At 39.5% G+C, this 17,319-nt stretch overlaps 1 long non-coding RNA gene across 1 annotated transcript in view; it reads left to right on the top strand.

Annotated features, from left to right (window-relative positions):
• Positions 1-16,178, top strand: part of LOC141278873 (uncharacterized) — a 194,059-nt gene extending 177,881 nt beyond the window's left edge. Inside the window, exon 4 of the long non-coding RNA XR_012332268.1 lies at positions 15,464-16,178. This is a non-coding gene — a long non-coding RNA (uncharacterized lncRNA). The remainder of the gene's footprint in view (positions 1-15,463) is intronic.
• Positions 16,179-17,319: the final 1,141 nt, after the last annotated feature.

Consider the following 17,319-nt stretch of genomic DNA (forward strand, 5'->3'; position numbering starts at 1 on the left):
TTAATTGTCATTTGGAACCACAAGCGATGTGCTGTTTGAGGATAGAACTTCTAGAGATCATTTACATTAGTCTGATTAGGGTAGACAGTAGAAGCAGCCTTTAGATGATATTTTAAAGAGCATGGGATTTACCAAGGCTCAGATTGGGGTGGGGGTGGAGGAGTGGGAGAGAAAGAGAAGGAATACTTCAGTTGAAACACTTTGGATGAGTAGTGGAAAGGGCTTTCCCTAGGGTTGGCTAGGAAAAGACTTGTAGACGGATGTAGTTGGGGGTGGAGCCAGTGCTTAGTAGAGGGAGGGAAGGCTTAAAACCAGTGGGGGTAGTGGCTTCTCAGATGATATTTTTTTGTGGTACGTGGGCCTCTCACTGTTGTGGCCTCTACCATTGCGGAGCACAGGCTCCGGACGCGCAGGCTCAGCGGCCATGGCCCACGGGCCCAGCCGCTCCACAGCATGTGGTATCCTCCTGGACTGGGGCACGAACCTGCGTCCCCTACATCGGCAGGGAGACTCCCAACCACTGCGCCACCAGGGAAAGCCCTCGGATGATACTTGTCATGGGAGGCTATGGAGACGTACCACGCTAGGGGTATTTGCTCTTGTATGTTCCTCCAGCAGTGCAGCACGTTATGGACTGTTTACCAGGTGGCTGACCAAAGCCAGAGAAGCAACCACCCATAATGGAATATGAAGACAGATGTTATACTCTCTGTTCTTTTCCTTATTGTTATACTTTTATCCATTGAATTATGGACTTTTTTTTTTTTTCTATTGTAGTCAAACTCCAAAGATGTCAAGGGCTGAATCATAAATACCATCCCCCCCTCCTTCCATCCATCCAGCAGATCTTGAGCATCTGCTGTGTTCTACATTCTGTGCTAGACGTTGGGGTTACAAAGAATTAGAAAAGCTCTGACCTCAAGAAGTTCATGGTAGTCTCATGGGGCAAGAAGATACACTACCAAGTAATTAAAGTGTGCATGATATTCTATGGGAAAATAGAGGGGGAAGTGCATAGCTATGGCTTCATAAAAAAAGGTGATTTTTAACTTGAGTTACAAAGGATAGATAGGTGTTGTTCATGTGGAGAAGGAGAAAGAATGACAGCCATTGATTGAACTCTGCTATGCAGCAGGCACCAGATTGGGTTTTATTTTATATTAAGTAACATTCAGTTAACCCTGGGAGCGGTCGTCTTATCTCTATTTTACAGATAAAAAACACAGGATCAGAGAGATGAAGTGACTCTCAAGATTACATGCGCAGTGCTGTAAGCGCTGAAGCATAAGCCCAAATCTGCAAAGTCAAAAGACTCATGGTAGTTCCACTGTGACATCGCAAAAGAGTGAAGATGTTAATTGCTTAACATTAAGAGAGAGGGAGGAATAGGGACAAGAATAACCTCCAGCTGTGAAGCAAGCAGAGTTCATCTAATCCATGTCACTATCTACTATGGCTCAACATGGCAGCCCTCTTTCAAACTAAGGCAATGTTCCTTGATCTGGACTTTTTGAGTCATCTTCTCAAAAGCAACATTCACCTGTCATATTTTCCATATTCTCAAAGCCTCTTGTTATACCAATATTGTAATGAAACTAACGGTTTTAAATAGGTTGATCTGTAAACAAATCAGTAAAATTTCCCAGCCCACTGTCTTTAGCACATCAAAATTATTTTCCTAGCATAGCAATTTTTAATAAAAATATTAAGCGAGTCACATATATAAATTTCTGTAAACTACAATAAAAAGTAAACACAAGTGAAATTACTTTTATTAATATATTTTTCCATCCATAGTCAAAATATCATTTCAATAAGTAATCAACATTAAAATTATTTATCGTGTTTTTTGCGTTCTTTATCTCCTATTAAGTCTTTGAAATCTGGTGTCCATTTTACCCTTAGCATCTCAATTTGGACTGCCTGCATTTCAAGCACTCAGTAGCTCATGTGGCTGACGGCTATTGTATTTATTGGACAGTGCAGCCCATGGGAGATGCACAATGAGTTGTTTTAATAGTGAACTATCATGTACTGCAGCAAGTTAGTAGAAAGGATGTTTTTGGTCTGGGGTGGTTTTCTTCTCACACCACAGCAAATAAGTAGGCTAGGGTTCTCAACCTTAGCTGAACGTTAGAATTACTTAGGAAACTTAATAGCTCAGTGTTCCACCAGAGTTTTGATTTGGTTGGCCCACTGCGGGCTGTAAACATCAGTGTTTGTTTGTTTGTTTGTTTAAAGCATCCTAGATGATTCTAGTATGTAGTCAGGGCTGGGAATCACTAAGGTAGATAGAGCCAAGTTTTCCTCTTGCTTTGACTAGTCCCAGGAAAGGGTCAGGACAAATGGAAGAACAGCAAGCACCTTCTCGTTCTCTGCCTTAGTGAGAAATAGACCATTAGAGTTTCCTTGGAAATTTCTACTAACTAGTAGTGCCTGCTTTGCTTTGATTTGAAGATATTGAATCCCCCGTAGGGCTCATATACTTCAGTGGTCCCATCCTTATCAATCGTTTATTGATTTGGGCTTTTTTGTGAAAATCTAAATAGAATTGACTCTTATCTTTAAATAAGACTTGTTTTAAGCATCTGATAAACTACTGAACTAAAAAGCTCTAGTTAGATAATCTTAAAAAGAGATATATATATATATATGTATATTTTTAGTGAAAAGTTAGGCGTATATAGACTTCTGTAGGAACTGATTTCTAATGAGGAAAAAAATAATGCCTTAGACCTTTGCACTTGATGTGAAACAATTCAGATCTCTGTATTTGCATTTCTCTTCATGGTCTTCATGGTCTGGGGCTTGTGATGTGAGGAGTATCAGCAAAAGAGGCAGGATGTAAATATCTGCTGTCTGTGCCCCAGGCCTGATCCTTTGTCAACCATAATAGAACATAAAAATGCATGAATGTCCTCCACTCCATCCTTAGCTAATGTCCCATTTGTATCTAATGTTATAGATGCCATTGTAAATTACCCTTAAATTAAGCATTGCATTCTCTCAATAACAAGGTCAGGTTAATAACTCGAGTTTAAAAGGAAGACATCAAGCTTTCCTAATGCTGAAGCAAATACCATTCCAATGAGTAGATCAATATGACTTTAAGTCTTCATTAATATAGTAAAATTATTAGCACCTGGTTACCCAGAGTATCTAATACCAGTATGCAATTGCTTTTTTTATGATTATTACAACTGTGACTTATTCTCTTTTTAACTCCTAAGCATTCTCTTTGGAGAGTACTTTTTTCTAATGTGCACAGAGAAGCCTTAGGCTCATGACAACGATATTTACCACTCTCAATATTAGGATATTTCTCCATTTTGTACCCATTTACAACATTCATGAAACATCTGCCAAAGTGCTGAAATCAGCTTTGGGAAAGTAAACTAACGGTGCCCTGTGAAATGAGGAGGTTTGAGAGCCTAGGATTTGGAAGGCTGTAATTACTCCAGTTCTTGCACTGTAATCTGTATCTTTAGCATTGGGACACATGGTGAGTCATGAAACAAAACACTGATGCCCAGGTAAGGCTCCTATAAATGAAGCTTCTGTGCTAAATGTAAGCAAGGCCTGAACCTATGCACACACACATGCACACAGTCACCAACTCCAGAAGCAGAATTGGAATATGCTTCCAAGAAAACTTACTAACTTTAACACTTCACAACCTATAGCCATTATTTAAATAGCCAAGTCACGTGTCATTAGTGATAGCCTCTATTTCCACTTTGGCACCCTAAAGGTATTTGCTAGTGATGGCCATATCCTCAGACTTTGAAATTAGAATTCACAACTTTAAGAAAAGAGCTAACTTGCCTGAACTCAGAGAACCAAATGTAGAATCATGCTGTGACAAATAGTCTGTAGTCTATAGTATTATGATGTAGCCAGTCAGATTAGGGACAATTTAATATAGCAAGAGAACAGTCAGCTGCATTGAGTCAATCCCCGAGGGTTCTATTAAAATCAGACGAATCAGAGCATCATGGCTGCTAACCTTGTGCTCATCCAAATCGTATGTGGATAGGCTGAGCCTGCAGATTTGGGTTGAGAAAACCCTAAATGCAGTCTCTCCTTAGATATTTAACACACAAGCTGATTGGCACATTTCTAAATGGGCTTCAGTTAGAGTCACTGAACAGATTTTACCAAGAACTTCCCAGTTCCTCTCAGACACACATTTAGGGATCCATCTGTCATTTTTAAGTCTTTTGGTTTTGATCACTTAGTAGGAAGGTTGATGTAAAGAATTTACAAAGATTGAGTCTGTTTCTTCGGTCTGTTTTATCTGTAGCAGTATGCCTGAGTTCATCAAAGGTGAAGCACAACTCCAAAATGTTTGGCTTTGGTTAAATACTTCTTACCCATGTTTTTTGGCATAGACGTCATCAAGTCTCTCTGGATTAAACTTCTCTCAGCTAACAATTGTAAATCATGGCAGTATGATCATTAAAAAGATTTTTTTTCCTGGTTGAGATGCATACCTATTTGAAGATGCTGCAGTGTGTAATGGGAAGCATTCTTATCAGCAAGGATAATGGAAGACTTCTTTATAAATCATTTCATGGGAGACAAGCAGAGTTTAGCTTTATTAAGAGCTGGTGGAATTGAATCGGCACTTAGCAAAGAGTATCTAAGGCACATGGGATGCTTAAGAACATAAATATACCATTGAATCATTAGGTACCTGTTCTTGTTAAAATTGCTCATGCAAAATTCCTATTAGTTTCAAACCGTCTGATGTAATTAGTGCATAGAATTACATTTGACCTAGGTCTGCAGCTGGCATTTTTGACCACTCAGAAGTGATACTATTGATAAAAGAAAAAACAAATCAAGAGATTTCCAGGCAAACATACTTGTGAATCTCACAATGGAAAATTTAAAAGTACCTTTGCAGTCAAATGTGCAACAAAATATTTTCATTTTACCAATAATGTGTCAGTGGTATTTTATTTAAAGGGGAAAGACATTTGATGTATATTAATTTTATGAAAAATCAGGTTTTCAATGTTTCAAACAGTCTTGCGTTCCAGCATTGTAGAAGCAAATTAATATCTTGGGTTCCATATCTAATTTAGAGTTTATCAACACTGCAATGTGAAAGAGGCAGAGGACAGTGATTCTGGGAGAAAAATAGCATTTTGTTGATTACCTATTTTGAACAAAAGTTATGATAAATATTTTCATATACTTATTCCAGTTGAGCTGATGAAGGATCTGATGCCCATTGAAATTAAGAAACACATGTAAATTTCCCCAATTATATGGTATAATAGAGCCAGAGTTTGTCCAGAACCAAGTTCCGGTTAACAGGCACTGCCGAAGAGCACTGAAGTTGAATTTCTAGAGCAACAGTTTGATTTTTGACCCATCCAAATTAAACCAGCATTTACTGGGCAGATACACTGTGCAAAGTGCTATGTTCTCATGGTTTACAGCTGAGCAGGTGACAGGGAAATAAATTGTGCACGCTTATGCAATATACAAGGAAACATTTCCTGCCCCCAACACTTGGATTAGGCATGCTTTCTGTATGCCCCACATAGCATCCACAGAAATCTGGATAATTTAGGTTATGATGTAGTAACAAACAAAACCCCAGATCTTAGAGATTGAACACATTTAAACACCACAGTGTTTGGGGTATTCACTGTTTGTTGGATGAATGGCAGTATTGTTCTGTTTGCGCGTTCACAATAATTAGTTTTAGAGTCTATGGTCAGGTGGAAAATTTAGAAAATCCTTCAGTTTCTGGACTGAAATCTCAGGAGTAAAAAAGCCGTGGGCTATTCCCACATATAGTGCCACAAGGGATATTTCAGAAAAAAACGAAATTAACTGAAGATTCTGATGCTTTATAGACCCTGAGTTTAACCTCAGAAAATGATTGGAAAGTGTCCACCCATCTTTCATGAAATGAGGGCTTATTTTTCCTGCCTGTCTAGTTTTGGTACACCAATCACATATAAACAGTCACATCCAAGAGACATTTTCATCAATTATAGAGTGCCTTCACAACATTCTATCTCAGGAAACTTCATAGCTTTTTCCTAGTGTGATTCTTTTCGCCTTTTCATTTTGAGATGAAATACCGATCAGTATAGCCTATATCAATGCTTTCACTTGGCGTAAAACCATTTGTTATCTTGTCCTTATCCTAAAAAAGCATCCCATTGTTGTATGAACTTGGGGATTTATCATTTTTGAGACTTCAGTCTCTGAAGACAGTATTTGGGGTAGATTTTAGTACTACATAACCACTTCAATATATTTAAAAACTTAAAAAAATGAGCACATTTACTTGAGATAAAGTTAAACATGCTAATAAAAGGACCAAGTTCCTTTGCTTTGAGTCATATTAACAACCTCACAAACCTCATTATTTAGTCAGAAGCTCTGATTAGAAGTTATAAATGTGAGTAAGTAAGATTTAATAAAAATTAAATTCTATAGATCTCAGATTGTTTGGAAGACATATGTTTTTAAAAATTGGGCTTGGTGGTAGTTGTATATATGATAGATGGGTAACTGCTACACAGAGGCTACTTTTTTGTTTTGTTTTGTTTTTTTGTTTTTTTGTTTTTTGCGGTACGCGGGCCTCTCACTGTTGTGGCCTCTCCCGTTGCAGAGCAAAAGGCTCCGGATGCGCAGCCTCAGCGACCATGGCTCACGGGCGCAGCCGCTCCGTGGCATGTGGGATCTTCCCTGACCAGGGCACGAACCCGTGTCCCCTGCATCGGCAGGTGGACTCTCAACCACTGCGCCACCAGGGAAGCCCACAGAGGCTACTTTTGATGTATTTACAGGGACAAGAGTGCTTGCCAGGAAAAGAATGGAATGCTTTAGGATTCCTGTCTCATTTGAAGTCCTTCTTGGACGCTGTCCCCTGCCAGCCATCTTTGTTGAGTGGGAAATGGGCTGTGTAACCCAATGTCCTTGACCATAGATTATTGAAAAGTGAGTGGGAGAAAGAGAGAGAGGAGGACAAGAACAGAAGAACGGAGAAGGTAGAGGCTCAGGGGAGGAGAAAGAAGATGGTCAGAGAGAAGGAGAGTTGTGGTCTCTGGAGCTGCCCAAATCCTATTCTCCTAGAGCTAGGATTCTTTAGTTTTTTTAATAAGCATTTTTCCATAAGCAGTTTGTTTTTCCTTGGTAACTTGAGGAGGACTGTGGTTTTTGCAAACAATGACCAAAAATAGCCTTATTAGAGTAATCACCTATAAGCAATGAGCTCTCATAGGGCATCTAAAAAAGAACCGATGTGCACTGAACTTTTTAGGAAACATATCTTGTAGACAGTTGTTTCTGGACTGGAATTTTGTTTTCTCACCTTCTGGCATGCCCCTTTGGTGGTCCTTTTTTTACTCATGAGGCAGTGAGAATTGTTATAAACTGCCCCTTCTTTTGATATATTCAAGTGCTCTAAAAAGAAAATGATACTAAAGCACAAAAATCAAAAACTTCGACACACTTCTCCCCCACCATAAACAACTGCTTTTGCTTGACTTGACCTGAATAGCAATATCTTCAGTTCTTCATTTTCTTTATGCAATTTTAATTTTTATTAGTAAAGTTTTAGAAACTTTTAATCACTTAAAATAAGCAAAACACTAATAATAGCTAGCATTTGGAGTACTTTCTCTGTATCGGATATTGTGCTCCCAGAACTCTAATTCAGGAAACTGAGGCTAAGTCACATGAAGGATGTGCAGCTAGTGAATTCGGAGCTTGGATTAGAAGCCAGGCAGTCTGATTTCAGAGCCACTTCACCCATCAAGCAACTATGGTTACCAGGGTCTTTGATCATGTCTGGCTCCAAGGGTTATTAGAGAAGGCTAGGACTCAAACTTTGAAATTTTGTGTGCATATTTTAACCCTTAGTGTATCATTATTAGGAGGTTAACATGTGTATTTTATTCTTTCAAGAATAGCCTTCTTGCTTTCCATTTCTTTTCTACAAAAAGCGTAGGCTTTTCACATACTGCTTGCAGAATATGAATCCTGATTTTCAAGATAAGAGAAGCTCAGCTAGTGTTAATAGAAACATATTGTTTGTTTTCCCTATTTAATCCATTTTTCCAAGAACCACATATTGCCCCATTGAATTCCCACTGTAGCACCCTGGATGGAAAAATAATTCAGAGTATACTGTACTTGGAGAGAAGCTTGGATGAATATAGTTACCAGGCAACCATACCCTCTTCTTCACAACTGACTTTCTCCTCAAGGTTTACCTCTATCCGTGCTTTTTCCCCCCCTTTTTTTTTTTCAAGCTGGATCTAATATTTATTCTACACTACTAGTAAGAAATGTCACTTGTTCATAATATGGATCAAATGTAAGAATTTGTAATTATTAGGAAAGGTTTAAAACTGTTGCTTTCCCCTCTTTTGGAGTGGAGCAGAAAGTGAAGGTTATTTTTATTTTACATATTTAAGGTGTACAACACAATGATTTGATATGTATACATTGTGAAATGGTTGCCACAATCAAGCTAGTTAACATCCATTGCCCCACATGGTCACCGCCCCTTTTGTGTGTTGTTGAGAACTTTTAAGATCCACTCTGTCTGCAGACTTCAAGTACACAATATAGTATTATTAACTGAAAGTAAAGCTTAATTGCTTGAGGAACTGGTCCTACTACCCAAAGGAAGTGCCAGAATTCTCCCTTCACTTTATAAATGCAAGGCCAAAGCTTTCATAACGCACTAAGTCTAAGTAACTGGCGGGTTGCAGGTCACTGAGAATAAACTTGAATGCTCTCAGCAGTACCCAAGATGTATGATGTTTGCATCACTGGGTTATTCAAAGGATAAAAAAAATATTTAAGTTTTGGTCATCGTTTGCTCTTTTTATGTAAGGACTTTCTTAGTCTTTTTAAAAAATATGATCACTTGCCTATTTCTCATCTTAGAGTTGGAGAACAGGCAAACAAAACATAGTCCCTGAATTTTATCTGTTTATTCATAGAGTGGGTATTTACTGAGTGCCTGCAGTGGTGGTGGTTAATATAGTGGTCAACAGCATGAGCTCCGGAGTAAGAAGAACTGAGTAAGACATTACCATTATAGGATCTCAGGTCCATGGTTCACAATCTCTAAGCCTCAGCTTCCTAACTTATAAAATGTGTGTCATATTGCGACCCACTCAGGGTAGTTTTAAGAACTGAAGGAGATAATGTCCCTAAAACCTTGATAAAGAGATTTGTGATTTGAGTCTTGAGATTTGTGGCAAAAGGAAAGCACTCAATACAACATAACTGATTATTATGTTAGTGTCTAGAACACATCAAATGCTTAATACTTAGGTGGGGAAGAGTTTATGCATGTCTAGGAGCCTGTGTTAAGATCTGTGTATAATTTAGATGCATAAAAAGATAGCCCTTGCCCTTCAGAATCTTCTGTAGTAAAAGTGACAGAGGTAGAGGTAGAGATAAAGATTAGAATCAGTCAAAAATAATGAAATACTATATATGAGTTTAGAAAAGCAGAACCAGTTTACACATGGATGAGGCATCAGGGAAGATTTTATGGAGGAGGTGACTTTGAATAGAAGCATGAAAAATTGAACATTTATATTTGTGGAGATACTATGATATTGGAGATAAAGCTCTGAGAGAATAAAGGTATATTTTCCCCCAGGATTCTGTCCTCAGCAGAAGGTGTGTATAGTAATGATATCATATTTGGAAAGAGAAAATACCATTTCTTTCTAAGAATTGGCATGAATTCCTCTCCTAAATGAATAGTTGTGGTAATTGCATAGGACCTAGGGAGTTGGCTAGGACTCCTTTTGGACTTGTTAGGAAAACTAAAACCAAGCTGGTTTTAAAATTTTAAATGTTCTTTTCTTTCAAGTTCTCTAGCTTGTCAAATGATTTTATAAAATTGTTGGTGCATTATAATTTTATAATATAGTCTTGGAAGAGTATATGGACCCTGTTCACATGTACTGAGGTACTAAGGTCTTTGCTATATTTAAACTTCTTCATCTTCTTTCCACTTTGTTGTACTTATAAAACATAAGCCTTTCCTTGCGGCGGAGAGAGGAATTGTAACAAGCACCTGGCACCTGAGATGCAATTAAATCGGAGGTGCAGTTTAATCATGCAGCCTGTGTGGTGATGTATCTGCATCAGACTTAATCCTTAGAACCTCTTTAAAAACCAGCGCTCTGTTGGAGGTCAATCCCCATGCTTGTCACAGGGTCTAAAGTGACCATTAGTGCCTTACTCTGTATTTCCAAATGGCATTTGGGACAGAAAGGATTTATTGAGCACATTTTCTATGTTAGCCACTGTGCTAACGGGATTATTTCAGTGCTCTTCTCAGTGATTCTGTGAGGTGGGTAATAGCATCAGCCCTTTCTCACTGATGAGACCATGAGGCTTAGTCTAAGGAACTTGGGCAGATCTCATACCCAGGCACTGGTGAGGGCAGCCTGGAAACTCAGTTCTGATTTTAAAGACTGTGTTCTCAATTACTATGTCTCCCAGGTTGCCTGAGGAGAAATTACTCTTTAAAAAGTTACACGTACATGCATAAGTACATTTCCACATGGTATATAATGTTTTCTTTCTTTATATTCCATTGTAATCTAGCCAGCTACTTTTTTTTTTTTTTTTTTTTTTTTTTTAGTGGTACGCAGACCTCTCACTGTTTTGGCCTCTCCTGTTGCGGAGCACAGACAGGCTCCGGACGCGCAGGCTCAGCGGCCATGGCTCACGGGCCCAGCCGCTCCGTGGCATGTGGTATCCTCCTGGACCGGGGTGTCCCCTGCATCGGCAGGCGGACTCCCAACCACTGCGCCACCAGGGAAGCCCGCTACTTCTTAAAGGATCAAAAAGACAAGACCTTTGCCATCTTGCACTGAGTTTTAAGACTCGTACATTTTTTCTAATGTTCAAGTCAGAATGCATTGAGAGAGATTTGGAAATAAAAGGAAACTTCCTCTTCATTTTCGGAGGAATGCAACTAGATATAACCAGTTGTGACGTAGTTTGTGAGTATAATCAGCGAAACCATTGGGCCATTGATGCTATTTATCAAAATTTTTTCAGCAATTATGTTTTGCTTTCTCTTCATGTATTGTTCAGTTCGCTGGCAGCTCAACTTCCCTTGGGGAACCACATAGTGTGACAGGAAGAGTATGTCTCCAACAACTAGGATTGAGCCCCTGTAGTTGTGTTAACTTCAGCCTATCATTAAACCTCTTAATGCTCCAGTTTTCTCATCTTCGAAGATGGAGTAAAAATATTTGCCTTTCAAGGTTATTTAAAAATGGAAGCAGATGATGCATTTGAAGTACTTAGCAATAGATCTGGTATATAATAATCTACCTGAAAAGTGGAAATACTGGTTTTTTAAACCTCCAACTTCTGTTCCATTTTTTGTAACATGAATAATACCTACTTTCCAGGTGTGTGTGCATGTGTATGAGATGACTAAATATAAATAATATATGTAGACAGCATAGCACCTGGTAGAATCTCATTGAACATTGGATCCTCTCTTCCCATTAATTCACATTAAAAACACATTCCTGTCATCTTTATTTTCTTTTCCTTATTGATGTTCCTATCTCTTTATTGTCCACCACAACATGCTTGGCTTGTATGAGACTTACTCTTTCCTAGTTTTAACTTTAATAGTCAAGGAAGAGAAAAGCCCGCACAAAATGCAATTTCACCAGGAAGAGAATAAGCCACTTTTCAGGCAAAGAGATGATGAACTTAAAATGTAGGCTCCTTTTCAATATTTCAGGAAAACACTTTACATACAGTTCTGGGAATGTAGCCAAAATGAGAAAGCCGAGAGTTATATCCGGCAGATATTATGAGAGGGTAAGAGGAGTCACAGATATCCAATTACTTCTATAATAAAAGTACCACATCCCATACCTTTCTATCCACATCTTTGTTTTAGAAGGAAAGGCGAGGGGTGGAGGTTATGAAGTAAATCTTTAAAGCTTATTTGGAAAGCTTCTCTCTTTTCCTCTCACTGTCTTCTGTTTTATAGTGCAGGTTTAAGCTAAGAGCCAGGCGAGCTCCTGCTCAGAGCATTACTCTTAGGAAATTCTTTGGAATCAGATTTAATAATGTACATCCATCCATTTAGTAAATTTTCTGAACACCTACCACATGCCAGGCACTGTGAATGATGCTAAGAATTCAGTCAAGGAATTGGAGGAAACTTTCTGTATGCTCACACACCCACATCTACCAATGTTCATGCATCTGCACCCAAACACTCTCTTTTTTCCTGTTGCAGTGAAAATAAACCTCCTCACCCCCAGCTGCTTTCCATGGTCTGTTCCTTCTGTTGGATAAGGTGTCCCGTGGTTGCTCTTCTGCTCAAGGACTTCACTCTTGCAATTGCCCCCCATCAGTTTTCTTTCTCTTTCTGTAAGCAAGCTTATCCCTTTTGATAAAGTGGGATCCCACTTACAAAATCTATCCCCATGACTCACATCACTCTCCAAAGACAGCCCCATTTCTCTAATCCCTCTTTTGGCAAAATCCCTTGAAAGAGTTATCTATACTCCATTTCCTTTCCTTCCAGGCTTTCTTGAAACTGCTTCATTTTAGCATTCATCCCCATTACTCCCCAAGACTGCTCATGTCAAGGTTGTCCGGCACTGGCTGTATTGCTGAACCCAGCACTCCGTTCTCAGTTCTCATGCTACTAACCCAGCAGCAGCAACAGACCCTTGGTTTCCAGGATGCCACATTCTCCTGGTTTTCCTTCTACCTCACAGGGAATCCCTCTCAGTCTCCTTTGCTCTTTCCTTTTCATCTTTCCAAGTACTAAATGCTAGAGTGCCCTGAAAGTTCTCAGACCTTTACTTTGTTTTCCTCATAAGTGAATCCGTCTATTCCAACGATTTCAAATGCCAGTAACTCCCAAATGTGTATCTCCAGTCTCAAAACTCCTTCCTGAACTGCACAATTGTACAGCCAACTGTTTACTTGACGTTTCTACAGCTGAAACTTCACCCATCTCAAACTGAACTCTTAATTTCTACCTTTCAGACTTCTCTCCAAGTATTTCATTTTTGATCAGTGCAACTCTAATGTTTAAACCAGGGGTCCCCAACCCCCAGGCCATGGACGGGTAGCCATCTGTGGCCTGTTAGGAAGTGGGCCACACAGTAGGAGGTGAACGAGCGCCGGCAAGCCAAGCTTCATCTGTATTTACAGCTGCTCTCCATTGCTTGCATTACCGCCTGAGCTCCGCCTCCTGTCAGATCAGCGGCGGCATTAGGTTCTCATAGGAGCCTGAACTCTACCGTGAACTGCACATGCGAGGGATTTAGGTTGCGCGCTCCTTATGAGAATCTAATGCCTGATGATCTGAGGTGGAGCTGAGGGGTGATGCTAGCGCTGGGGAGTACATTTTAAAGTGTCAGGTCTTGGATTAAAATCAGATCAGTCAGCTTGTTAACATGTATTTGTGTACTGTCTTTCCCTTCCTTACATAATGATCTTATTTCTCCATCTTTCCTTTTCTTACCCGATGATTTAATATAATTGATACCAAATGAACTAAACCAGGCTCCCTTTCTGGACCATGCTAACTGACTAAGTTTTTTTAAATCAATCAAGGCTGACATGTTTCTCTTCATTCCTTCTAGCCTTCCATTTTGCTTGATTGCGTTATTGCCCTGCATCTGTTTCCAGTCCCCCGTGTCCACATAACAACCTTCCTTGCACATGTTAGAAATTATTATTCAGTACCCTCCATAAGAGCTCATCTCCATCCTTTTGCAGGGCACTAGTTTTCCAGCTGGCACACTGTCTTGCAACTTGTTTCCCCCTTGGTCTCAGTACATAAGTGCCAATCTCCACTGGCAGCTCTTTCAGCAGCATTGGTGCCAGCCTCCTTCTGATGCAGGTGGAACTCCTGGGAGTAGCCATGAACTATTCCCAGCTGCCTCCTCTGCTCCTGGGTCTTGCCAAAGTTTTCTTTAGACCAGCCAAGTCTCTAATCTTCAGAAAATTACTTGATGACTGCAGACGATGCTTTATCCCTCATGAGTTTTGTCCTTTCTGAACCACCCCCAGGCCCACACATGTGGAGAAATTAGGATGTAAAATGCCTATGAAAAATCTAGTTAGTGTTTCAAAATTGTAATTGCAGCTATAAAAGGCAAGTGCAAATGTTTTTGAACTATATTGATTAGTAGGGTTTACTTTTGTGACCAAAACCCCCAAAATCTCTTTTCACTTTGTACTAATATGAGGGAGCAAGAGTACATTCCAGGTTCATATTTCCTTTAAGAAGAATCAGTAGTGTACTTGGCCAAAACTGAATTTTGCCAAGGCTGCCCAACCTCATGGTACAGGTACTATAGAATAGAAGATGAGATGGCTTTGGAGTCAGAAAGCCTTAGGGCTAAAGCCCAGCACCATCATAAACCAGCTGTGCTATCTTGAGAAGCTACTTAAAATTCTCTATCTAGGTCTTCTCATGTATAGCAAGGGAAAGAGTAATTCCTAATGTATAATGCTGTAATAGGGATTCATTGAGGCATTAAATATGTAGTGTGAATTAATCTAGACCCATAAATCCAGGGGTGGAAGAAAACAAGCTTTCTTCATTTTCTTTAACTGGTAATTTCTGACTCTGAACCCTTCTTCTGTTGGGCTAGTAGAGATACAAAGATAACTCAATTCCATTTGTACCTGAAATTTTATTCTCCCTTTCTTTAGGGAGCAATATCCACTGTTTAAGAATATCATACAGTGGTAAGATTTTTGGCTGTTTGGTCTTGGTGGGAGAGTTAGCTGTTGTCTGAGGTCATAGGTTAACCCAGGTGGCCTTGGAGACGTCCAGTGCCTCAGTGTGCGTGGCCCTTTCAGACCCCGGGGCTCTCTAATTCTCTCTTCATTGCCCAGCTTGAGTGTAGAGTGTTTGGTGACATTCTCTAGAGGCCCATATCCCAGGTGCCCTTTCCTCTAGCCCTGTGTCTTTTGTTGCTGAAAACCAGGGAATAGGTGTTCTTTGCTCTCAGGATCCATGGAGTTTTCTCTCTTCTTTTGCTTCTTACTCAAGCCAAAGAAAATGTTTTACTGACAAAGGTATGGAGAGTACCCTGCTTCTCCTAGATGTTTGGTCTATATGTACAAATACCCTTTTCCCATGTGTCTCTCAGGAGCATCCAGCATTATTTGTTTAGTGGGTGAGGAAATTCAGAATACAAGTCACTCTTCCCTAAACTTTTTGAAGAAAGCAAAGAAAAATTCTGTCCTCATCCCTTGAATGAAGATTGGAAGAAGTGAGCATTAAAAGGGGCAAAATGCAGGGAAAGAAACACCTAAATTAATACTTTAAATTATTATCCTGCCTCATGTGTCATATCACAGTGACTGGCCCACCGAAGGTGCTCAAGAAGTTGGAGTTATTATTGACATAGAAAATTGATTCTCTAATATTGTTTTTTCCTCACAGAAACTGAATTTTTCAACGCCTCTCTGTGGAATATCTTTTGATTCTGGGCAGTCACTTTGAGATGGCTGGCTGGGGGTCAGAAGAGACGTCTGTGACTGTGGAACTGATCGAGGGGCAGAGAAGGATCCAACTCAACCTTTAGGTTTCCTGTGTACCATGGAGTCCAGCCAGCAACAAGACACAGTATCTCAGAAGCCACCAGAGACAAGATCACTTTCCAAGAGAAACATAAGCCTCTCATATAATCACCTACTGGTATATTTTGGCTTGTGAAGCCTAACTAGTTTGTGAAGGCGTGCCAATGAGGATGACATTTGCTTGTGTGGACAGACTAAGGATAAAGTGGTCAAAGGATAAGAAGGTGATGACTAGAAGAACAAAGATGTCATCGGAGCCAGACTGTTTGATAATAACAGCAGGAGTTCTGCAGGACACAGAAAATATGACTGTCTCCTCAGGTAAGTAATAACAGCTTATATTCGTGCAGTGCTTTTCAGTTTTATAGCACTTTTATATACCTTACTTTTCTCTTACACCTTCACGACATTGGTCTAAAAATATGTTAGTGGTTCTTATAATTTCTGCCTTTTGGATGAAAAAAACCCTGAAGCTCAGGGGAGCTTACCTGAGCTGAAACAACTAAAGAACAGTCCAGAGCTCTAGAGAACAGTGCTTTTTCCATGAAACTCCATAGTCTCCTGAAATACCTGGAAAACCTCCCCCTGCCTCTAGTTTTTGATCTATAATCTTAAGGTTGACAGGAGCTTTATATGCAATGCTGGCTACTTAAAATTACTCCTTTATGAGACTTCTCGGTTTCTGATACGGGACAATTACTGCTTTAAGGAATTCTAAAAATTCAGATGAAAGGCTTTGTTTGATTTTTTAATGTTATTTGATATTTGGATAAATTTCTGTGCTTGACCATAGCTGTCTCTTTTTTTACAGTTTGATCTCTTATCATGCATAGACTAGTATCTTAATCTTGTTCTGTTTTATTATTTTCTATTTTGCATAATACTTTTGAATGAGAATCAGAAAGCATGGAGAATAAAATGGTGTGGTTTTAAGTGTAAGCCTTGTCACAGCAAGAGTAACTGACTAAATTCTGATTTTACTATCTATGTTCCTTTCATTAAGTTCATTAAGGAATCTCAGAGAAGATTTTCCATTCGATTCCCACTAAATATCTTGATCCTAAGTTGAGTCAGCTAGAACACCCTGGTATTTCAACTTTAAAAAAAATATATGAGTCACTGAAGATGGTATGCCAGGTTAACCACAGACATCATTTTTAATTCTAAAAGATGCTCTGGGAAAGCAATGAAGACTCTGCTTTCTAGAGTGTAGACGACTGATTAGTGAGTGACCTTATGATCAAGCTTCTTTCCAACCCTGGGAGAATACTATAGCTAACAAGTTGTCTTTAAACTGGACTCAGAAAATTTAGTTTGTTCTTCGACCTCTAACTGATACCTATAATTCCTAAGGGGTGATAGAGTGAAATGATAAAGTCACTCTGTTAATGAAAGTACCCAATATCTTCACTTTCTTACACTTCAGATTCTGCCTTTGACCTCGGCACTTGGTGTTTTAAACTTTGACCTCTCCCTAGATGACTTGGACATGTCCCTCCATCTCCTGCTACTCCAGGAGTACATAAGCAGCATAACTTAGGCTAGCATTAGTGCCTTGGGATCCTGTTCTGATTCTGGCTGTTTGGCTGGTACTCAGTCTGCCTGCTCTGTGGGAAGAGCAGTGAGAAAGACCTCACTCACAGGTCAACCTTACTATGAGCTGAAGTAGCAGGTTTGAAATGCTTCACCTCCAGCTGGTACTATCTTTAGACAAACAGC

Source organism: Tursiops truncatus, chromosome 6 (genome assembly GCF_011762595.2).
Source record: "Tursiops truncatus isolate mTurTru1 chromosome 6, mTurTru1.mat.Y, whole genome shotgun sequence".
NCBI classification, from domain to species: Eukaryota; Metazoa; Chordata; class Mammalia; order Artiodactyla; family Delphinidae; genus Tursiops; species Tursiops truncatus.